This window comes from Meriones unguiculatus, chromosome 12 (genome assembly GCF_030254825.1).
Source record: "Meriones unguiculatus strain TT.TT164.6M chromosome 12, Bangor_MerUng_6.1, whole genome shotgun sequence".
NCBI classification, from domain to species: domain Eukaryota; kingdom Metazoa; phylum Chordata; class Mammalia; order Rodentia; family Muridae; genus Meriones; species Meriones unguiculatus.
The window spans coordinates 72,040,791-72,065,461 of NC_083360.1; the positions used below are offsets into that span (position 1 = coordinate 72,040,791).

General features: G+C 38.7%; 1 pseudogene; it reads right to left on the bottom strand.

Moving 5' to 3' along the window:
• Window positions 1–12,784: 12,784 nt before the first annotated feature.
• LOC132646750 (aminoacyl tRNA synthase complex-interacting multifunctional protein 2-like) lies at window positions 12,785–13,740 on the bottom strand (annotated as a pseudogene).
• Between the last annotated feature and the right edge of the window lie 10,931 nt (window positions 13,741–24,671).

Consider the following 24,671-nt stretch of genomic DNA (forward strand, 5'->3'; position numbering starts at 1 on the left):
AACTATTCAAAGAATCAATGAGACCAAGAGTTGGTTCATTTAGAAAATCAACAAGATACACAATCCTTTAGCCAAACTAACAAAAAGGCAGGGAGAAACTATCCAAATCAGGAAAATTAACAATGAAAATACACTGAGGAAATCCAAACAATCAGTAGCTCATACTACAAAAAACTATATGCCACAAAATTTGAAAATCTAAAAGAAATGGACAATTTTCTTGAGAGATTCCATCTACAAAATTAAGTCAAGATCAGGTAGAAAGATTGAATAGTCCTATATCAGCAAGGAAATTGAAGCAGTCACCAACAGTCTCCCTTCCAAAAAAAAAAAAAAAAAAAAAAAAAAAAAAAAAAAAAGCCCTGGGCCAGATGCTTTCAGTGCAGAATTCTAACAGACCTTGAAAAAAGTGCTAACTCCAATTCTCTTTAAACTATTCCACACAGTAGAAACAGAAAGGACACTACCAAACTCCTTCTATGAAGCCACAGTCACCTTGATACCTACACCACACAAAGACCCAAGGAAAAAAGAGAACTTCAGACCTAGCTCTTTTAAGAACATTGATGCCAAAATACTCTATAGAATACTTGCAAACAAATGCAAGAACACATAAAAGATATCATCCACCATGACCAAGTAGGCTTCATCCCAGGCATGCAAATGTGGTTCAATATATGGAAATCCATCAATGTAATCCACTACATAAACAAACTGAAGGAGAAATACCAAATGATCATCTCTTTAGATGCTGAAAAAGCATTTGACAAAATCCAACATCCGTTCATGTTTAAAGTCTTGGAGAGATGAGGGATAAAAGGCACATACCTAAACACAATAAAGACAATATACAGCAAGCCTATAGTGAACATCAAACTCAATGGAGAGAAACTTAAATCAATCCCAATGAAATCAGGGACAAGGCAACGCTGCCCATTGTCTCCATATCTCTTTAACAATGTTCTTGAAGTCCTAGCTAGAGCAATAAGACAATTAAAGGAGCTCAAGGGAATACAAATCGGAAAGGAAGAGGTCAAAGTTTCACTATTTGAAGATGATATGATAGTATACATGAGTGACCCCAAAAATTCAACCAGAGAACTCCTTCAGCTGATAAACACCTTCAGCACAGTGGCTGGATATAAAATTAACTAAAAAAATTAGAAGCTCTCCTATATACAAAGACAAAAGGGCCAAGAAAGAAATCATGGAAACAATACTCTTTACAATAGCATTAATAACATAAAATACCTTGGTGTGACTCTAATCAAGCAAGTGAACGACCTCTTTAAACTTCAAGTTTCTGAAGAAAGAGATTGAAGAAAATATCAGAAGATAGAAAGACCTCCCAAGCTCATGGATAAGTAGGATTAACATAGTGAAAATGGCCATCCTACCAAAAGCAATCTTCAGATTCAATGCAGTTCCCATCAAAATACCAACACAATTTTTATAGACCTTGAAATAAAAACTATCAACTTCATATAGAGAAACAAAAAACCCAGAATTTCCAAAATGATCCTGTAAAACAACAGCTCATCCAGAGGAATCTCCATCCCTGATCTCAAGCTGTATTAGAGAGCAATAGTAATAAAAACTAATTGGTATTGGCTTAGAAGCAGAAAGGTGGATCAATGGAACTGAATAGAAGACCCAGAAATAAACCCACAAACCTATGAATACTTGACTTTTAACAAAGAAGCCAAAACCATTCAATGGAAAAAAGGCAGCATCTTCAACAAATGGTGCTGGTCCAACTGGATGTCTACATGCAGAAAAATGAAACTAGATCCATATTTATCACCCTTCAGAAAACTAAAGTCCAAGTGGGTCAAAGACCTCAACATAAAACCAGACACATTAAATCGGTTAGAAGAAAAAGTGGGGAAGAGCCTAGAACTCATTGGCACAGGAGACAACTTCTTGAATAGAACACCAACAGCACAAGCTCTAAAAGCAAAAAAATGATAAATGGAACCTCATGAAACTGAAAAGCTTCTCTCAAGCAAAGGACACTATCATGAGAACAAAACGACAGCCTACACCCTGAGAAAGGATCTTACCACCCTATAACTGACAGAGGACTGATATCCATAATACATAAAGCTAAAGAAGCTAAAAGGCAATATATCAAGCAATTCAATTAAAAAATGGAATACAGAGCTAAACAGAATTCTCTGTAGAAGAATATAGAATGGCAGAGAAACACATAAGGAGATGCTCAACATCCCAGCTGTCAGAGAGATGCAAATCAAAACGACCCTGAGATTTCACCTTACACCCATCAGAATGGCTAAGATCAAAAATGCAAGTGACAACACACACTGGAAAGGTTGTGGAAAAAGTGGAACCGTCCTCCATTGCTGGTGGGAATGTAAATTTGTACAACCACTCTGGAAATCAATCTGGTGCTTTCTCAGACAATTAGGAATACTGCTTCCTCAAGATTCAGCTATACCACTCCTAGGCATGTATCCAAAAGAGGCTCAAATGCACAACAAGAAGATTTGCTCAACCATGTTTGCAGCAGCTTTATTTGTAATAGCCAGAACTTGGAAACAACCCAGATGTCCATCAACGGAGGAATGGATATAGAAACTGTGGTGTTTTTACCCAATGGAATACTACTAAGCAATTAAAAACAAGAAAAACATGAAACTTGCAGGCAAATGGTGGTATCTAAAAAAGATCATCCTGAGTGAGGTATCCCAGGAGCAGAAAGACATACGTGGTATATATTCACTTATAAGTGGGTACTAGACCTATAAGATAGAATAATACTAAAATCTGTACACCTAAAGAAGATAAACAAGAAAGAGGACATGGGTAAGATGATCAATCCTCACTTAGAAAGACAAATAGGATGGACATTGGAAGTAGAAGAAAACAAGTAACAGGACAGGAGCTTACCACAGAAGGCCTCTGAAAGACGCCAACTTAGCAAAGTATCAAAGCAGATGTTGAGACTCATAACTGAACCTTCGGGAATCATATGAAAGAAGGGGGAGTTAGTATGACCTGGAGAGGACAGGAGCTCCACAAGACCAAATGTATCAGTGCACAGGGGTCTCTATGAGACTGTTTGTCCAACCATAACCATGTATGGATATAGAGATGTAGCCCATGGTAGTTCAGTATCCAAGTGGGTTCCCTAGTAAGGGGAACAAGGACCATTTCTGACATGAACTCAATGGCTGGCTCTTGGACCACCACCACCCGGGATAGAGGAGAAGCCTTGCTACACCACAGTGGAACATATTGTAGCCATTCCTGAAGAAACCTGATAAGCTAGGGTCAGATGGAAGGGGAGGAGAACCTCCCCTATCAGTGGACTTGGAAAGGGGCAGGGAGGAGATGAGGGAGGGAGGTTAGGACTGGAAGGGAATCAGGGAGGGGGCTACACCTGGGATACAAAAGTAAATAACCTGTGATTTGATTTAAAAATATAAAAATTATTAAAAAAAACATCTGGTACAATAAAAAATCTTCTGGAGTTATGCCCATCCCTATAGAGCAACAGTACTATAGAGCAACAGTAATAAAAACGGCATGGTACTGTCATAGAAACAAACTGAAAGATGAATGGAATTGAATCAAAGACTCAAAAATAAACCATAGGTATTAAGGACACCTGATTTTTTTTAACCAAAAAAAAAAAAAAAAAAAAATTCAAACTATACAATGGAAAAAAGACAATGTCTTCAACAAATGGTGCTTTTCTAACTGGATGTCTATATGTAGAAAAATGCAAGTAGATCAATATTTATCACCCTCCACAAAAGTAAAGTCCAAGTGAATCAAAGATTTCAACATAAAACTAGACACACTAAATCCATTAGAAGAAAATTGGGGAATTGAGCTCATTGGTACTGGAGAAAACTTCCTGAATAGAAGAACATCAACAGAACAGACTCTATGCTCAACAATCAATGAAGAAGACCTCCTGAAACTGAAGTTTCTGTAAAGCAAAGGATACTTACAGCAGAACAAAACAATAGCCTACCAGACTTGGAAATCATCTTCACCAACCCTACATCAGACAGAGCTACTATCCAAAATATACAGAGAAATTAAAAAAAAAAATTAAACACCAACAGAATGAAAAAATCTGAGCACAGGAGTCTTCCCTGAGACTGTTACTCCAACCAAGTAGCATGCATGGAGATAACCCAGAACCCCTGCACAGATGTAGCCCAAGACAGTTCAGTTTCCCAGTGAGTTCAATAGTAATGGGAACAGGGACTGTCTCTGACATGAACTGATTGGCCTGCTCTTTGATCACCTCTCCCTGAGGGGGGAGCAGCCTTACCAGGCCACAGAGCAAGACAATATAACCACTCTTGATGAGACCTAACAGACTAGGATTAGAAGGAAGGAAAAGAAGACCTCCCCTACCAGTGGACTTGGGAGGAGCATGCATAGAGAAGAAGGAGGAAGGGAGGGATTGAGAGAAGAGGACGGAGGGAACTACAGGGGGGATACAAAGTAAACAAAGTGTAAGTAAAATATTTTTTAAATAACAGTAAAAAATTAAATACCTACAAAATCAAACAGTACAATTTTAAAAAATGGAGTACTGCGATAAACCAAGAATTGACAACATAGGAATATTGAATGGTGAAGTAATAATTAAAGAAATTCTCAACATCCTTAGTGATCAGGGAAATGCAAATCAAAACAACTCTGAGACTCCAGCTCACACTTATCAGAATGGCTAAGATCAAAAACTCAAGTTACAATACATGCTGGAGAGGATGTGGAGAAAGGAGAACCCTCCTCCATTGTTGGTCCTCTATTCCTGGTGGAAATGAAAACTTGTACAACCATTTTGGAATCAATCTGGTGCTTTCTCAAAAAACTGGGAACTGTGATATCTCAAGATCTAACTATACCACTCCTGGGCATATATCTGAAAGATGATCAACCATACAACAGAACTTTTGTTCAACTAAGTTCATAGCAGCTTTACTCATAATAGCCAGAATCTGGAAACAACCTGTATGTCCCTCAGCTGAAGAATAGATACAGAAATTGTGGTACAATTACATAATGGAACACTACTTAGCTATTAAAATCATGAAATTTGTAGGCAAATAGATGGAACTAGAAAAGATCACCCTGAGTGAGTTATCCCAGGAGCAGAAAGACACATGGTGTATACTCACTTACAAGTGGATATTAGCCAGGTAATAAATATAGGATAAACATACTAAAATCTACAGACCTAAAGAAGCTAAAAAATAAGAAGGACCCTAGGGAAGATGCTTATACCTCATTTAGAAGGCAAAACAGGATAGACGATAGAAGCAGTAGAGAGACAGAACAGAATGGGAGCCTACCACAGGTGTCATCTGAAAGATTCCATCCAGCGAAGGATTGAAGCAGATTCAGAGATTCACAACCAAACTTTGGACAGAGTGCAGGTTACGTTATGGAAGAAGGGGGATATAGAAGGACCAGGAGGGGACAGAAACCATACAAGAAGAGCAACAAAACCAAAAAATGCTGGGCCCAGGCAGTCCTGCAGAGACTGATGCATCAACCAAAGATCATGCATAGAGAGGACCCTGCTCAGATGCATCCCATAGACAGTCTCCATGTGGGTTCCCTAGTAAGTGGAGAAGGGACAGTCTCTGACATAAACTCAGTTGCCTGCTCCTTGATCACTTCTTTCTGGTGGGCAACCTAGCCATCCTACAGAGGAAGAGGATCCAGGCAGTCTTGATGGGACCTGATAGGCTAGGGTCAGACAGTAAAGGAGGAAGATTTCCCTAATCTGTGGGCTAGGGATGAGAGATAGTGGAGGAAAAGGGAGGGAGGGTGGAAACTGGAGGAGATGAAGGAGAGGGCTACAACTGGGATACAAATCAAATAAATGATAAATAATAATATTAATAGAAAAATTATTCCAAAAACAAAAAGAAAACAACTCACCAAAGAATGAGCAAATTAGTTCATATATTTAGAAGTTATTTTTTCTTATATACATAACTATATAGTATTTCATGAATGTATTAGAAAATGCATCTTGGTAAATTTATATTAATTATATTTATTACAATACAATTTACGTAAGAATTCATATGAAATATTGCCCAAATATACCTTTATTAAGTAACAATACTCTGTCCAAATTATCATATTTCCAAAGTCTTTCATATTCCATAAATTCTGTACCACATCTCATTCCTCTCAGAAGCAAATCATTCTGTGTATACAAGACCACAAAAGCTTGGCTACTGTTATGATGGTATTTGATATGTGTGTTTGAAAGCCAAATCTATTAGGTCAGCAGTTAAGTGGCTGATTCCCAAACAATTTGATTCTAACAGGTTTTGATACATCTATATAGAACATTAATGATTAAATTTAAAAATAACTCTCTGATTTTGTTGTAACACTAAATACAATTTCTATACTGTGATGTTTAATGCCCAGGGTATATTAATTAGAGGAATGGCGCTTCTCAACATTTTACTGTCACTGAGCATTTCTGTTACTTGGAAGTCTTTTTCAATGCTATCCAGCAATGTGTTTCTAAGATATTACCATTTTGAACTTTCACAGTATCTTGTTATCACACAGTGTAAAATCTTTTCACCAAAACAAGAGTAAACATGTTCAGTTGATGCAAAATATATCAAGTAGTTTTCAGCTGCATTTTTTTCTATATTTCTTCCACAGTAGCTATTTTACGCAGAATAATTCAAAATTTTAGGAGATAGCAATCTACATACCACTGGCTCTAGTGGACCAGTGACATTGGGATATTTATAGAAAGTCATGACATCTCAGGAATTGTATTTATTTATTCTTATCTGGACGTGGAAATCAGTTTTTTAGCTTCAGAAAATTTATTTTCATTTGTTACTTTAATGAGGCTTCAAGTTTCATGGTATCTAAACCATTGCAAAGACATACTATGAGTATTCATATTCAAAACAATCAATTCACTTGTAATTTACTTTCATATGTCTAGAAAGTTTAAATCATAAAACTGAAAACCTGCATGACCCTTGAAGGGCTATCTTAGTATCTAATTGTGTCAGACAGCTGTGCATATTTGTTTAACCTACAAACTCTATTCCATAATTATCACTAACTTCAACGTCTGCCTCTGTCTGCTATGTGATTTACCTGTCTCAACACCACAGATCACAGAAGTTTTAGATTTAAAAACAAGATAGTCTAATGATCTAGGCTAATGAAATCATCTCAGAATGAAGTTTCAAATTTTATCAGAAAGCCTACCTATGAAAGCTGGTAAACTTTGTGGAATACAGTATGCAAAGAATGATAACAATAAAAGAGAAAATATGGATGAAAGAAACCCTCTCAGCATCAAGTAGATAACATGACTTGGTTTCCAGCCACTTCTTTACCTTTATAGTTTGTCTAATTTCTACTTCTAATTGGTTTCATAAACTAAATCTGTTTTCTGATGATGCCAAAGGTAAAATATTAATCTAGTTTTAATTTAAAACTCAATAAAAATGTTGCATATATTAGTTGTTCTAAATATTTTCCAGATTAAATTAACTCAGAGTTTGTCACCCTACATGAAGGTATTTGTGTAACAATCCACATTTTATAAATGATAAGCCTGAGGCATGAGGAGGTTATATTGTTTCCCCTTTGTGTAAGGCGCTGTCATCAATGTCAGCTTAATAAAACAATATGTGAAATAATAAAATGTATCTAAACTACAAACTCTGGAAAAAACAGACTTTACAGACTTTAAAAATAAAAGCAAAAATAAGTTCCCGAAAGCTAAAATTAAAACCAAGAATAGTTCAGCTGTAGTTAGCAACTTGAATGTCCCCCAAAAGGTGTGTGTTAAAGGATTTGGTTTGCTGTACTATTGAACAGTGTGGGAGCCTTTGGAAAGGAGAAACTCAAGGAAGAAATTGTTCTCACATTGGACGAAGATGTTAAAGGGTCTAGATGTTGTCCTCTGCCTATTCTTTCATTTGTTTGCTTTTGGGTTTTTTTTGTTTTGTTTTGTTTTGTTTTGTTTTGTTTTGTTTTGTTTTTGCATCCAGGAAAGATAAATAATTTAGCTTCACTGTATATTGCCCATGAAGTTCTTTGTAAACATAATTCTAAAGACAATGGATTAACTGCACTAACATCATTGGCCAAAATAAATCTGATACCACACCCTTCCCTTCATTATGATATCATACAATGCAATGGTAGGATGATAATGAAAAATGTTCTGAGAAATTCCATTTCGAGAAAACCAATATTTTTACTACACATGTTGACCTCCCATCTAACACACTATCAACCTTTTTTTTTTCTCACCAATTGCCTTTTAAATCATAACAATTGGTAATCCTAGGCTTTGACTTCATCTTTCTGTCTATTCTTCTCAAGCTTGAGAAAATTATGAAAACCATTTTCTGAGTTAAAGATCTGAAAATTTTATGTTTCCTGTCATTAAAAGACATTTTAAAACTACTTTTTGCAGCCTTAAGTGATCAAAAATATGTTTCCTTTAAAAGGACGAGGCTTGTCAGTAGCTCACTCTTCCATGGAAACAGCTGTTCATTGCATGTTTGAACATATTTGCTTAAGAAATACAAAATTATTAACATTCTAATCCTCTAACCTTTTAAAGGGAGCCAGCTGCGATTATTCACAGCTAGAGCTCAGCCTTTGGTTCCAGCTTTGCAGAAACTTCTTCCTTTTATTTCCCAAAAAGTACTATCAGAATGATTTGATATTCTGTGTAGGCACTCCATGCCATGAGCAAAACCACCTGAACTATTGGCCCCAAGAATTGCAGAAATATACAAAATGTATAATCCTGGTTTCGTGAATAGTAATATGTATTTACTCCATGTATTTACTTTATTAACAGATAACTTACTGTGCTGGTATGTGTGAGATTTCTGAACACTGGTTTAAGCAGTTTAAAAATATTAATCCTCATGAAATAGATGGAATTATCACTCTTGCTAATTTTATAGTTTTAAGAAATTATGCCAAAGAAAATCTAAGCAAATTGCCAAGGGCCACACATCTGGTAAGTGCTAATGCCAAGATTCAAGCAGAGGTCCTCTGGCTCAAAACCATGTGCTTATTATCATTATTTCCCAGCATTGCATGCAGTGCAGTCACTTATTCTTAGTTCAGTCAATATTCTTCTTTGCAAAATTGCTGAAGCCCTGGGAGGAGAATGGATGTCATTCCCCTTTCTGACAGATGGACACAAGCGACACAGTGTTTAACATGTCTCAGAATCCCAATATTTTAAGAAACGAGGACAGGAATTAAACCCAGTCCCTTCCCTTACCCTAATCCCTGAAGCTTTTACTCTGCATATTAGTTTTTTGTTTTGTTTTTTTTCACCCATGAAGGGAACATATACAATCTAAAGAGAGTCATTGCTTTTGTTGTTTGTTGTCCTATAGTTTGACTTAAACCACAACAGGAAACACTCTTTACTTAATATTTCACTTTGCTTTAAAAGTCATATTCAGGAAAGCTTTCTGTTCTAGGGACCTGAGAAAATAGTATATACCCATGACCTAAACAGTAGTTTGTTTGACCATTGTCCACTTTCATTCCGGGAGTGTTTTGTTCTGTAATGGTCCCAGCAGCCAGTGCCTGCTCTCATCTCTTGAGGATGCAATAAACTCTTGTTTACACTATAAAAAAAACAAAACAAAACAACTTACGATCTTCCAATTATTCTATCAGGACTCTTTTGTTCCCATTATAAACATGAGGGGGAAAATGACAACCAGATGCTTTGATGATATTTATCAATGTGAAGTTTTATTTGAAAGCTATTACATGTAATTGGATCTAAATAAGCTTATATTTTATGAAAAATTAAACCTAAGGATATTGTTCCAATTGAGAACATATGTAAGCTATTGTTTATTTCTTATCCTTCATAGACTTGGGTCATATAAGCAACAATACAACTGTAAAACATTTGGAAAGCAAAACAGTGAATTGATTATTTCACTAACAGGTAACTAAGTTCTCAACACATTTTATCTTCTGCCTGTACGATTTACAGCAAGATTCTAGCCTAGTTTACCAATGCATAACCTCCGCCTTTGTGGTTACTGGAATACCTATTTTCCTGCATACATTCATATGTTAAATAACTGAAGTTTTACTCCATTTCTGTCAAGCCCAGGTGTCACTCAGTTTGAGTCGCCGATCAAGTGACCTAGGCTCACAGTTTTATTGACTTGCCGCTCAATACAGACATTTATGTTTAATCGCCCTTTAACAAGGAAATGAAAAGGAAGATTTCTAAAGAAGAGAGAACACTGAGGGAGGGAAGGGGAAGTAGATAGTTTTAAGTATCAACCTGCCACAGTGTAACATCACCAGGGGAAGGCAGGGGAATCAAAGCCAGGCTCCTTGGCACACGCCTATAATCCCAGAACTCAGGGAAGCAGAGGCAGGAGAATCACTCTGAGTTTGAGGCCAGCCTGGTCTACAAAGTGAGTCCAGGACAGCCAAGGCTACACAGAGAAACCTTGTCTGGAAAAACTAAGAGAGAGAGAGAGAGAGAGAGATGTAGATATATATATATATATATGTATATAGCACTTTTTGATATTATCTAAAACTATGACTATTTGGTTCTCATTTTATCATGGATTACTTACTAGAAAGTCTTGTCACATATTCATTGCTGTTCTTTCATTTTCATAATATAAAAACAAAAGGTATGTGTATTCAAAATACCACTTTTTTTTTTTCCTGGAAAGTCAGTGAGACCAAAACATATTCCAAAATAGAACCAATTCCATAACTTCTCAATACTGGATCCAACATCAACTTTAAGACAAGTAGAGTAAACTTCGAATTTATTTAGCCAAAAATCATCATTTACCTACTTTTAGGGCCTTCTTTTGCCATGTTCTGTCTCAGTAAAAATAGTAATGTTACCGAACACTGGTTTAGTCCATTGTTGTGCATAAAGAAGATAAAGACCTCATTCTATAAAACATGAGCTGTCCATAGTGAAGATCCCTGAGAATTCTATAATGTTCCCACATGATTTCTCTTGAGTCTGAACATGCATAGCCACAACCATCTACAGATATGGAGACTGCATCTGGGTGAAAACCATTTTCTTTCCTAAAATTTTATTGTACGTGAAGGCTGTCTATGGTATTTTAAAAAACTAATACTCTCTTGATTTTTCCATAGAATGTGTGACGCAGTAGCAGGGAACCACTGTGACTCAGAACAAAATCCTGCAATAAATTTTAAAGGGTTGCTAGAGAAGGAACAGGGCAATAGAACTGACTGTAAGTTCATACCAACAAGGCCAAAAAGATTTCTTTCTAAGAGTAAGAACTTAGAGAAAATTAAATTTAAATATTTATGGATTTACTTATACAATTAAATCCTGTTCTATTTCAGTTTTATTACTTTAATTAATAACTGGATAAATAAATGTAAACCTAAAAGTCATTCGAAGAAAAATGTGCTACCTGAACATTGACCTTTTTCCTCATGTCTTCTCCTAGGCTATTTCTTTGTTTTTTCCTCCAGAAAAGGTGTACTGTGTTTTGTATTTAGTTTTTTTTTTTTTTTTTTTTTTTTTTTCTGTGCTTGGTTTTCATTTGGTTGGAGGATTCATATTTAAATATAAAAATACAATGTAGAAATATGTTTGTTACATATTTATAAAAGTATTAAATTTTACTTAGTTTTCTGGTCCATGCATTTCTCCATCAATAGCATATTTTACCAATCTGTCTTGTTTCATGCTTTGTAGTTCAATTATTTTCACTCATGTAATAGTCTCTCGAGACACATCACAATTGAACTAACTATTCTCTGATGATTTCTTATTAGCATGTGTTCAGTGTTTTTTTTTTTAATTAACAACATTCTTATAAATATTTGTTGTTTTCATATTTGGTGAGCATCTAAAATTGCTAAGCAAATGGATATACTCATTGGTAGGCAAGTGTGTTTGTGAATATTTAAGATCTTAGGTACTATTGCTCTTGAAATAGTAGGTTTGTAAAAGAAGTACATTTCCATCCATGTGTATTTTTCCCAGCTACTGTCATGCTGCCTTATGAGGATCAGCTTAGTGTTACAAAATTGGATCTTATTTATATTTTTTACTATATTTAAGAAGTACTTTTAGAAGATAAAGAATTCCAGGTGGACCTACATTTCTCATAATGCTATGAACACACCCCTATGGTCTCAATCTATTTTTAATTATCTGTTCCCTGAAGATTTGTTTTTGTCTGGGTTTTCTCTAGATCTATTTTCAAGGCTGATTCACTTTTATTCTCTGAACCTTCAATGTATGGAGTCCAAATTATTTCTCCTTTTTTCTCCTAATAATAATACAGATTTAAATAGTTTTAATTGTTTACATTTGTCACATATGGGGAATTTATAATCACTTTATTTCTGTTCATCTGTTTTATTCTATAACTCTGGACAAGCAACTAAATTAATATTATATGTTTCTATTCCACCATCCATATTACTTAATATTGTTTCCTGGTCTCTGTCCCCTTTGTAAGGAATGCTTAACTGTGGAACATTTATTTATATATAATTTTTCATATAGAGTAGTTTCTCTCATTTGTGAACTTATAACATTTCTTTCTTTTGATTTGTTGTTGTTGTTGTTGTTATCTGGTGCTATTATTGATGCCTGACGACTGGCTTAGTGAAAAGGCTGTGATTCTAGCTAGAACAAGTCCCTTTCCTGATGGCAAACCGGAAGCAGTACCATCCTTACATTGAGCCCTGCAATACAAGATGCTAGAATTCACTTCAGGGGGTGGAAGGCAGTGCTGAAGGGGGACCGGGTTCTCATAGGACTTAGGCTCCTGCTGCACAGTAGTGGGTGCCGCCCTGCTGCCACCCCCACTCTGCTGGAGCACAGACCACAACACCACTTCCGCCACAGTGCACCCATTTCTCACCAGCCAGGGCCTCTTCCCCAGAGCAGTCCATGGAGCAGAAAGCAGCTGCTTTTTCTTTACTGCTCCCTTCTCTCAGCTGAAACATGGCTATATCCACTCAGGTATCAACGACGGTTAAATTGACAGTGTGATGCTTCTGGCCAAACAGAGAGAACAGGAAGCAAGCCATGTTCCCTTGTCCTTCCATGCGGCACATTGTCTGCACACTGACCTTCATGTGTGTCTTGGGCATATCCTTCCAAATCAAAGTGAAGCCCAGCTGATATTCGTGGTGGGACTGTTTTACAGCCTGTTCTCCAAAGCTCTTGAGAAGATTCTAAGGTACATTCTAGCTGACTAACTAACGGGTGTGCACAGTGAACAGGACTCTAGTGTTCACAGAGCAGCCTGTGCGACAGAAGCAAGAGGGATGGGGATGCTGGGTTTGCACTGATTATGATGTCTTCCAGAACCCCATAATCCTTTCTGAACACGGAATTCAATCCAGTGAATTTATGGTTAAAGTCTTGCGCTTGTCGGCTTGAAAGATGTTGGTTATGCCCAAATTCGCATCTGGAACGTGAGTCATCTTTGATGCCATCACCCACAGCTGCCTTCAACCCATACAAGCGCTTTAAAATATCATTTTGGTGGGATCCAAGGGCTTGCAAAGATGGTTGAGGTGTCTCCTGCAGGTGACGCATGTTGCGGGAATGCTGGTCTTGCTGTTCACGTTGGGGAGCCGGTATATGCAGGTTGGAACCTCCACACTCAAAGGCACACTGTGTCAATGATATGGCTTTACTTGGTACATCAACATGGTGGGAATCAGAGGAAGGAAGGTAGCGGAAGAAGTACAGGAGCAGTCAGAGGCCGCCCCAAGGCCACCTTTTATTCTGACCTTGCTGCTGGTGCTCTAGTGTTTTTGTTTCTTTTGCTTCGTTTTGTTTTGTTTCCAAACATCTCTATTCAGAGTCTGGAAAGATGAATCAATGGTCAGAGCAGATATTGATCTTGCAGATGGCATCTTCGAGGTTCGCAACCCATAACCACATCTCCAGAACATCTGCCACTCTCTTCTAGGCCCATGAGGTACTTTTATTCAAATGTGAATGTTCACAATACACACACACATACACACACACACACACACACACACACACACTTTAAATAAATATTTTACATATCAAATATACCTATTCATTTATAATACATTTTGATATAATTACTTGATCATATTTTTCTGAATATTTATGTCATTCTGTGCTATAAATTTAACATTATATATTTTAAAAAGCACTTTTTTTTTTTCAATGCAGTTTATTCAGGAACATTGAACAATCCTCGGACCCCGGGGAAAGCCAGCCCACAGCTTAAATAGCCTCTGGGTAGCCAACCCAGGCGTGCCATGGGGGCAATGCAGATAGGTCCACATACATGGAAGCAAGCCAGATCCTCGGCCTTAGCCAAATGTGGAGTTGTTCGTGACAGAGAGCACTCACCATCGGGAAGGTGGAAGGCAGAAACCAGCTCCATCTTTAAGGCATAGCATTCCGCAGCTCTCTACAGTTCCCCCTTTTTGTTTTAGACGCATCAGGCAAGAGTAGAGGTCTGATCTCTAATATTAGAAATAAATTGGGACTTTGTACAGATTTTCATTTAGGTGTCATCCACCCAAAGAGCATCAGACCCGTCCGATACCTTTTTCTCAGAGGCGGGACCTGGGGCATCAACCCGCATGCAATCAGACATGCTCTTCTCTGGGTCCAAAGCGGCTGACCCTGAGTGCAGTGCTTAGCGTCGCATCCTCAGCGTATCATTTTAGCTTTTTATGGTATCCAACCATGCTTGGGGAGAATGTCCTGCTTCAATGGCTGTAAAGGCCTGAATAATCATGGCTGCATCACACTATTGTGAGACTCTAATCTTGCATATATACCACAGGCAAACCAAGGAGACCAACACCAGAAGGCCTGCTAACGCTCCCATGCCTGCCCATTCCTTCAGATGATTCATGGCTGCAGCAATCCATGTTGATAATCCTGTGGCTAGTCCTGCGTCCACTCTGGTAGAATTTACTGTGACAATGGCTACTCTCAGCTGCTCCATCGTAGTATCGAATTCTCCAGTCCAATTACCTAAAATATAGCTCGACAATTGTTTAGACAGCTTTGCAGCACAGGAAAAATTCTCATGTTGTATGCTAGTGACACAAAGTCCAGCATACTTTTATTGACAGCCAGGTTGAGCGATTTGCCATAGGCTATCAATTTGCTCCTGCACGAGGTCAATCCTCTGATTGAACACCATCAAGCTTCCTTTTAGTTGAGCATTAATTCCTTTATGTACAACTAAGGCATGAGCTACATTGGCTAAATGATTATTCAGGGTCTGAGCAGTCTGCCCAGTATGACTCATGGCTAATGCCCTGGTGGTAGCTCTAACAGCCATCAATGAGATGGTAGTAACAATGGTGGCTGTAGTTCCAAGATCCCTTTTCTGTCTGAAGAGAGTCATAGCGTGAGGGGCATCAATGGGCACAGGCACCCAGTGAGGCATGCGAGTAACCAGGGCATACCTAAATTTACTAGCATTCCAGCATTGGGCAAAAAAGCAAGTATCATTAACACAATTACTTGGCTCTATCTGGCTAATAATGAATAAAAATGGGGGATATAAACAAACAGGTGTGGGCTTATAGGAAATATTATGAGAAGCCTTAACCCCTCGTTGGAACATCCTGCGTCAGTTCTAGAACTAGCAGTGGTGGTGTCCAAGGTCTGAGTAGGTTCAGGAGACTATTGCCCCCAGGGGCAAGACGTGCTCCATGCCAATTGACTAACTCCATGTTTTCCTCCAATTTTGAAAGTCATTTAAGGTTCTTAAATTATTTTTTCCCTTTTTTCTTAAATTTTTCATCAATTACACTGTATTCATTCTGCATCCCCCCATAAGCCCCTCCCTCCTCTCCTCCCAATCCCACCCTCCCTCCTCCCTCTGCTTGCATGCCTCTCCCCAAGTCCACTAATAGGGGAGGTTCTCCTCTCCTTTCTGATCTCAGTCTGTCAGTTCACATCAAAAGTGGCTGTATTGTCCTCTACTGTGGCCTGGTAAGGCTGCTCCCCCCCCCCCCCGAGGGAGGTGATCAAAGAGCCAATCAGATTATGTCAGAGGCAGTCCCTCTTCACATTACTATGTAACCCAATTGGACTCTGAACTGCCCTGGGCTACATCTGTGCAGGGGTTCTAGGTTATCTCCATGAATAGTCCTTGGTTGGAGTATGAGTCTCTGGGAAGTTCCCTATGTTCAAATTTTCTTGTTCTGTTGCTCTCCTTGTGGAGACCCTGTCCTCTCCAGCTCTTACTATTTCCCAGTTCTTACCTAAAATTCCGTTCACCTGCCCAACAGTTGCCCATCCGGCTCAGCATCTGCTTTGATAGTCTGTAGGGCAGAGGCTTTCAGAGGCCCTCTGTGGTAGGTTCCTAGGTTGTTTCCTGTTTTCTTCTTCTTCTGATGTCCATCCTCTTTGCCTTTCTGGATGGGGATTGGACGTTTTAGTTAGGGTCCTCTCTCTTGCTTAGTTTCTTTAGATGCACAGGTTTTAGTGGGTTTGTCCTATCTTGTATGTCTATATGAGTGAGTATATACCATGTGTGTCTTTTTGCTTCTGGGACAACTCACTCAGGATGATCCTTTCCAGATCCCACCATTTACCTGCAAATTTCATGATTTTCTTATTTTTCATTGCTGAGTAATATTCCATTGTGTAGATGTACCACAATTTCTGCATCCATTCTTCAGTTGAGGGGCATCTGGGTTGTTTCCAGCTTCTGGCGATTACAAATAAAGCTGCTACAAACATGGTTAAGCAAATGTCCTTTTTGTGTACCTGAGCCTCTTTTGGATATATGCCCAGTAGTGGTATGGCTGGATCTTGAGGAAGCGCTATTCCTAGCTGTCTGAGAAAGCGCCAGATTGATTTCCAGATTGGTTGTACAAGTTTACATTCCCACCAGTAGTGGAGAAGGCTTCCCCTTTCTCCACAACCTCTCCAGCATGTGTTGTCACTTGAGTTTTTTATCTTGGCCATTCTCATGGGTGTAAGGTGAAATCTCAGGGTTGTTTTGATTTGCATTTCCCTAATGGCTAGTGAGGTTGAGCATTTCTTTAAGTGCTTCTCTGCCATTCGGTATTCCTCTACAGAGAATTCTCTGTTTAGCTCTGTTCCCCATTTTTTAAGTGGATTACTTGGTTTGCTGCTTTTCAGCTTCTTTAGTTCTTTATATATACTGGATATGAGTCCTCTGTCAGATAAAGGGATGGTGAAGATTCTTTCCCAATCTGTAGGTGGTGGCTTTGTTTTGATGACGGTGTCCTTTGCTTTACAGTAACTTTTCAGTTTCATGAGGTCCCATTTATTGGTTGTTGCTCTTAGAGCCTGTGCTGTTGGTGTTCTGTTCAGGAAGTTTTCCCCTGTACCAATGAGTTCTATGGTATTTCCCACTTTTTTTTCAAGCCGATTTAATGTGTCTGGTTTTATGTTGAGGTCTTTGATCCACTTGGACTTCAGTTTTGTGCAGGGTGACAAGTATGGATCTATTTTCATTTTTCTACATGTAGACATCCAGTTAGACCAGCACCATTTGTTGAAGATGCTATCTTTTTTCCATTGTATGGTTTTGGCGTCTTTGTCAAAGATCAGGTGTCCATAAGTGTGTGGGTTTATTTCTGGGTCCTCTGTTCGGTTCCATTGATCCACCATTCTGTTTCTATGCCAGTACCATGCAGTTTTTAAAACTGTTGCTCTATAGTACAACTTAAGATCAGGGATGGAGATACCTCCAGAAGATCTTTTATTGTAGAGGATTGTTTTAGCAATTCTGGGTTTCTTGTTATTCCATATGAAGTTGAGAATTTTCCTTTCCAGGTCTGTAAAGAATTGTGTTGGTAATTTGATGGGCATTGCATTGAATCTGTAGATTGCTTTTGGTATGATGGCCATTTTTACTATGTTAATCCTACCAAGCCATGAGCATGGGAGATCTTTCCATCTTCTCATTTCTTCTTCTAATTCTTTCTTCAGAGATTTGAAATTTTTTTCATACAAGCCTTTGACTTCCTTGGTTAGGGTTACTCCGAGGTACCTTATGTCATTTGTGGCTATTGGGAAGGGTGTTGTTTCCTTAATTTCTTTCTCAGCCCTTTTGTCTTTTGTATACAGGAGGGCTACTGATTTTTTTGAGTTAATTTTGTATCCTGCCACTTTGCTGAAGGTGTTTATCAGCTGTAGGAGTTCCCTGGTAGAGTTTTTGGGGTCACTCACGTATACTATCATATCATCTGCAAATAGTGATAATTTGACTTCTTCCTTTCCAATTTGTATCCCCTTGATCTCCTTCAACTGTCTTATTGCTCTAGCAAGGACTTCCAACACCATGTTGAAGAGATATGGAGAGAGTGGGCAGCCTTGTCTTGTCCCTGATTTCAGTGGGATTGCTTTAAGTTTCTCTCCATTCAGTTTGATGTTGGCTATAGGCTTGCTGTATATTGCCTTTTCTATGTTTAGATATGTGCCTTGTATCCCTGATCTCTCCAATACTTTGAACATGAATGGATGTTGGATTTTGTCAAAGGCTTTTTCAGCATCTAGGGAGATTATCATGTGTTTTTTTTCTTTCAGTTTGTTAATATGGTGGATCACATTGATGGATTTCCATATATTGAACCACCCCTGCATACCTGGGATGAAGCCTACTTGGTCATAGTGGATAATATTTTTGATGTGTTCTTGGATTCGGTTTGCAAGTATTTCATTAAGTATTTTTGCATCAATGTTCATAAGGGAGATTGGCTGGAAATTCTCTTTCTTTGTTTAGTCTTTGTGAGGTTTAGGTACCAAGGTGACTGTGGCTTCATAGAATGAATTTGGTAATATTCCTTCTGTTTCTATTTTGTGGAATAGTTTGAAGAGAATTGGTGTTAGCTCTTCTTTGAAGGTCTGGTAGAATTCTGCGCTGAAGCCATCTGGTCCTGGGCTTTTTTTGGATGGGAGACTTTTGATGACCGCTTCTATTTCTTTGGGGGATATAGGTCTATTTAGTTGATTTACCTGGTCCTGGTTCAGCTTTGGTAAGTCAAATCGATCAAGAAAATTGTCCATTTCATTTAGATTTTCAAATTTTGTGGCATATAGACTTTTGAAGTAAGTCCTAATGATTGTTTGGATTTCCTCAGTGTCTGTAGTTATATCCCCCTTTTCATTTCTGATTTTGTTGATTTGGGTGGTGTCTCTCTGCCTTTTAGTTAGCCTGGCTAAGGGTTTGTCGATCTTGTTGATTTTCTCAAAGAACCAGCTCTTGGTTTCATTGATTCTTTGAATTGTTTTATTTGTTTCCAATTGATTGATTTCAGCCCTGAGTTTGATCATTTCCAGCCGTCTACTCCTTCTTGGTGTGTCTGCTTCTTCTTTTTCTAGGGTTTTTAAGTGAGCCATTAGGGTGCTTGAATGAGCTGTCTCGAATTTCTTCTTGAAGGCACTTAGTGCTATGAACTTTCCTCTTAGCACTGCTTTCATTGTGTCCCACAAGTTCGGGTATGTTGTGTCTTCATTTTCATTGATTTCTAGAAAGACTTTAATTTCTTTCTTTATTTCTTCCCTGACCCAGCTGTCATTTAGTAACAAGTTGTTCAGTTTCCATGTGTGTGTAGGCTTTTTGTTATTTCTGTTATTGTTGAGGTCCAGCTTTATTCCATGGTGATCAGACAAGATACATGGGATTATTTCAATCTTCTTGTATCTGTTGAGGCTTGCTTTGTGACCCACTATGTGGTCTATTTTGGAGAAGGTTCCATGAGGTGCTGAGAAGAAGGTAAATTCTTTTGTGTTTGGGTGTAAAGTTCCGTAAATGTCTGTTAGGTCCATTTGATTCATGACCTCTGTCAGAGACATTGTTTCTTTGTTTAATTTCTGTTTGGTTGACCTGTCCTTTGTTGAGAGTGGGGTGTTGAAGTCTCCCACTATTAATGTGTGTGGATCTATATGTGCTTTAAATTTTATCAATGTTTCTTTCACAAATGTGGGTGCCCTTGTATTTGGGGCATAGATGTTCAGGATTGTGATGTCTTCCTGGTGGAATTTTCCCTTGATGAGTATGAAGTGTCCTTCCCCATCTCTTTTGATTAATTTTGGTTGAAAGTCTATTTTATCAGATATTAGAATGGCTACTCCTGCTTGCTTCTTGGATCCGTTTGCTTGGAAAGTCGTCTTCCAACCCTTTACCCTCAGGTAATGTCTATCTTTGTGTCTTAGGTGTGTTTCTTGTATGCAACTGATTGCTGGGTTTTGTTTACGTATCCATTCTGTTAATCTGTGTCTTTTTATTGGAGAGTTGAGTCCATTGATGTTGAGAGAGATTAATGACCAGTGGCTGTTAGATCTCTTGATTTTGATGTTGGCTGTGGTCATCAGGTTGTGTGCTTGGTTGCTTTTTGTTTTACTGAAGTGAGGTTATTTATTTCCTGTGTTTTCTTGAATGTAGCTAGCTTTCTTGGGTTGTATTTTCCCTTCCAGTGTCTTCTGTAATGCTGGATTTGTTTGTAGGTATTGTTGAAATTTGTTTTTGTCATTGAATATCTTGTTTTCTCCATCTATGAGGACTGAGAGTTTTGCTGGGTATAGTAGCCTGGGCTGACATCTGTGTTCTCTTAGGGTCTGCATGATATCCGTCCAGGCCCTTCTGGCTTTCATAGTCTCTGTTGAAAAGTCAGGTGTGATTCTAATGGGCTTGCCATTATATGTTACTTGGCCTTTTTCCCTTGCAGCTTTTAGTATTTTTTCTTTGTTCTGTATACTTACTGTTTTGATTATTATGTGGCGGGAGGATTTTCTTTTCTGGTCAAATTTGTTGCGTGTTCTGTAGGCCTCATGTATTCTAATTGGCCTCTCCTTTAGCTTGGGGAAATTTTCTTCAATGATTTTGTTGAAAATATTTTCTGGGCCTTGGAGAAGGGAGTCTTCTTTTTCCTCTATACCTATTATTCTTAGGTTTTGTCTTTTCATATTGTCTTGCATTTCTTGGACGGTCTGTGTCAGGAATTTTTTAGATTTAACATTTTCTTTGACAGATACATCGATTTCTTCCATTGTATCTTCTACACCTGAGATTCTTTCTTCCATCTCTTTTAGTCTGTTGGTTATGCTTACCTCTGTAATTCCTGTTTTCTTCCCTAGATTCTTCCTTTCCATTATTTCTTCCATTTGTGTTTTCTTTAATTTTTCCAATTCTATCTTCAGGTCTTGAGTTGTTTTGTTTACTTCCTTCACCTGTCTGATTGTACTTTCCTGTTTTTCTTTTAGTTCCTTCAACTCTGTTTCTATCATTTCATTCAGTGTTTTAAGCATTTCCTTTCTAAAGGCCATAAACTGTTTGCCTGCAGCTTCCTCTATTTCTTTACGGATGGCAATATTCTGTTTGAGTTTATCTTCCTCTATGTCTTTACGAATCTTATTTGTTTCCTCTGTTATCATCTTCATGAGCATACTTGTTAGGTCATCTTCTTGTATTTCAGTTATGGTGGGGTGTCCAGGGCTACTTGCCCCTGGGTAACTGGGTTCTGGAGATGCCATATTGCTCTGTCTTTTGTTGCTTGAGCTTTTACGCTGGCCTCTACCCATTGTGTTATCTTAGGAGTTTGGGGTTATTTTCTGGTGGTTCCTGGGGATCCTGTGGTGGAGAGAATCCCCTTTGCAGAAAGCTGGTTTTTCCTGAAGGATGTCTTCTCAGCTTTTTGGGTATAGTCCCTGGATGGCTGGTGTTTTTTCAGGAGTTGCTCACCTCAGGGATATAGACCTGAGTGGTAACTGTGGTCTTTGTTAGTCGAGAGGGTTCTCCTCTCACCCAGGGAAGTCCTGAGGGCAGCTGCCCTGTTTCTGGGTTTCTTGTTGCAAATTTAATGATCAGCTGCTGTGACCCAGTTAGACATCAGGCGCGCCTCAACTGTTTGTGCTTGTGTCTGGTGCACAGCTGAGTGCTGGCACCTCGGCCCCACTAGACTGCTAGACTTTTTCTAGGGAAGGATTGGGTGATTTAGGTCAGTACAGTTTCCTTCCTTCCCCGTGGATTCTCTGGAGACACGGACTCCTAGTGTCTTTTTTTTGCCCTGGTGCACACTGCTCAGTGTCTGCCAGCTGGCTGGCCACAGAAATTTGCCTATGCCTGGAGCACAGCTGTGTGATGGCGGCTCAGTCTCTGCCAGCTGTCTGGTGTGCAGAAACTGCCTGTGTCTGCCTTTGCGGCTTTTGGGAGCCTGAGTGGCTCCCTAAGCTGGGTAATTTTCCGGGGACCTTTTCAGGTTGGGGGTGAGCTGAGTGCTCTGAGATCAGACCCGCCGTTTCTATCTCCGGCGGCGAATCAGGCGCGCAGGCAGGCAGGGCTCTGTGCCGGAACCTGGGTCCCTGGCTCTGGCTCCGGGCTGGCTCCTGGGGTGCCAGTGGAACCCGCCCAAGTCTTTTCCAGGGGATGTCTGGGTGACCTAAGGCCGGTCCCAATCGTTTCCTGTACCCTGGGGTTATCTCTCGACTGAAAATTCCAGTCTCTGATAGTGTGGTGCCCAAGGTTCAGTCTGGGACCGTGACCAGAGACACTGGCTTGTGGCTCTGGGCTGGGGCTGGGGCTGGCGGCCGGCAGCCAAGCCTCTGGCGGAACCGGGATCTCTTCCGCGGTTTAGCCGGGTGAGTTAAAAGCTGATTGAATCCCCCACCGTGGGGTATCCTCTCACCTGGGAAACACAATGACTGTGTTTTATGGCCGAGAGTTCTGATTGCTGTTCACTGTGCTGATCCTGCTGTGCTGCTGCTCAGAATGAGAGTCCTCCCGGAGCCGCCATCTTGCCCCTCCAAGAAGCACTTTTGAAAAATATAGAATTCCAGGTGGATCTACGTATCTCATAATTCTATGAACACACAGTTTTGGTCCAAATATTTTTCTAATTGTCTGGGTTTTAGCTAGATCTAGTTTTAAGGCTGATTCACTTTTTGTGTGTGTACCTCTATGAAAGTACATTACATTTCAAAGTTAGCATCAGTTATTTACTTTTTAATGCTCTGTCTCCACAGGGTGATCATCTTCTGTTGTGTTTGACAGCCTTAGGTTGATACCTTATTGCCTGATTTCAGTTTTTGTCAATATGTTAATACAAACATCAGAGCTTTTGTTCTAAAAAGCAGCTCATTTTACTTATACCAATATTTTGTGTCTGTCAGTTAATTGAAATTACTCAATCTCATTCAAATTTATAGATAGGTGTTGGGTTTTAGAGTCAGCTTTTCCATCTTAATACTTAAAGTTTACTATAGCATTTTTAGTTGGTCCATATTTCCTATAAATTTTGCTATAGTATTTTTTAATAAAAACCTGCCCAAAGTCAACCTAATCTCAGATGGATTTGGGATTGGAATGCATGGGTGAAGATATTCTGCCTGTACACACTTTCTATCTCTTGAGAGACAGTTACATTACAGCATGCATGACCTGTCCATAGTGTTATCTATAGGGGCATTAAAAGTAGTCTAAGTTCATATAGCCTTAAACATAACAGGGTGAAAGTACCATCATCACCACTGTCTGAAAATGTTGAAAATGCTGTCAGTGCTTTAAAATGCACAGTTTAGGTATAGAATTTGATGTAATATCTAACTGAATAAAAAACATAAAATTCTTTCATAATTAGATTTATGGTTTTCAGAAATCAACATTTATATTGCAGTATGGAGAAAAACTAATTAATTTATGCTTTGTTCATTCTATCACACTGGATGTTTGTCGAGGGAATTTGTTAAAAGAATATAAATATTTGACAATGAAGGTGAATAGACAAAGGTGAATTCAATAGAGTGTCACAAAGTTAATAGGATAAAAACTGTGCAAATAACTTAGTTGAATTTTCATAACAACTTCCTAATAATGACACATATGTGCTATTAACCTAATATTTAAGGACAATATTAATATCACTAATCAATTTTATTAGCTTTGATAAGAATCCCAAAGGTTATGCTGACATTCAAAAGGCTTACTCTGAACTGTTCTGATGAACTAATAGCCAGTTCTTAATCTTTCTATATTTGTCTCTTTCTATTTTCCAACAAATATGTTGGAGAGAAATTATTTTGGGGACAGATGATATTCATCCTCAGATAAGGAAGCAAAATATCATAAGAAGGTTCTTAGAGGAAAAGAAACTTGTCATAATATACAAGAGAAATTTAGGCAAGGGTGACTCCCTGAGCCAGGAGGATGTTCAAAGGAGCCACAGCTAGCAAGATGAAGGGTCAAGTTACCTGCAGAGGAGCTGGTGTCTGGGTCTGAGGAGACAAAGTGGTTATGTAGAGAATGAGCATGAAATGAGCAAGAGGTTCTTTGGGCCAGCAAGCAGGTGATCCCTAATGGGAACTAGAAAAGAAGAAGAAAGTAGAATCTGTAGTCTTTTCTGAAACTTTCTAGATCTGTATTCCCGTAATCATCGACAGATACCTTCAAATAAAATGACCTCACTGTCATCCTGCTTCCTCATCTCATGAACACCTTGCTTACCCATTTATATCCTAGGCAACTCAGCAAAGAGGATTCTTGGAAATGGTGCACAGTCATAGGAAAGATTCCATTGCGCTTACTTTCAGGTATAATGGCACTTTTAGAAATCTCTGTCTCAAGTAATAATCACAAAATAAAATAAAATAAAATAAAATAAAA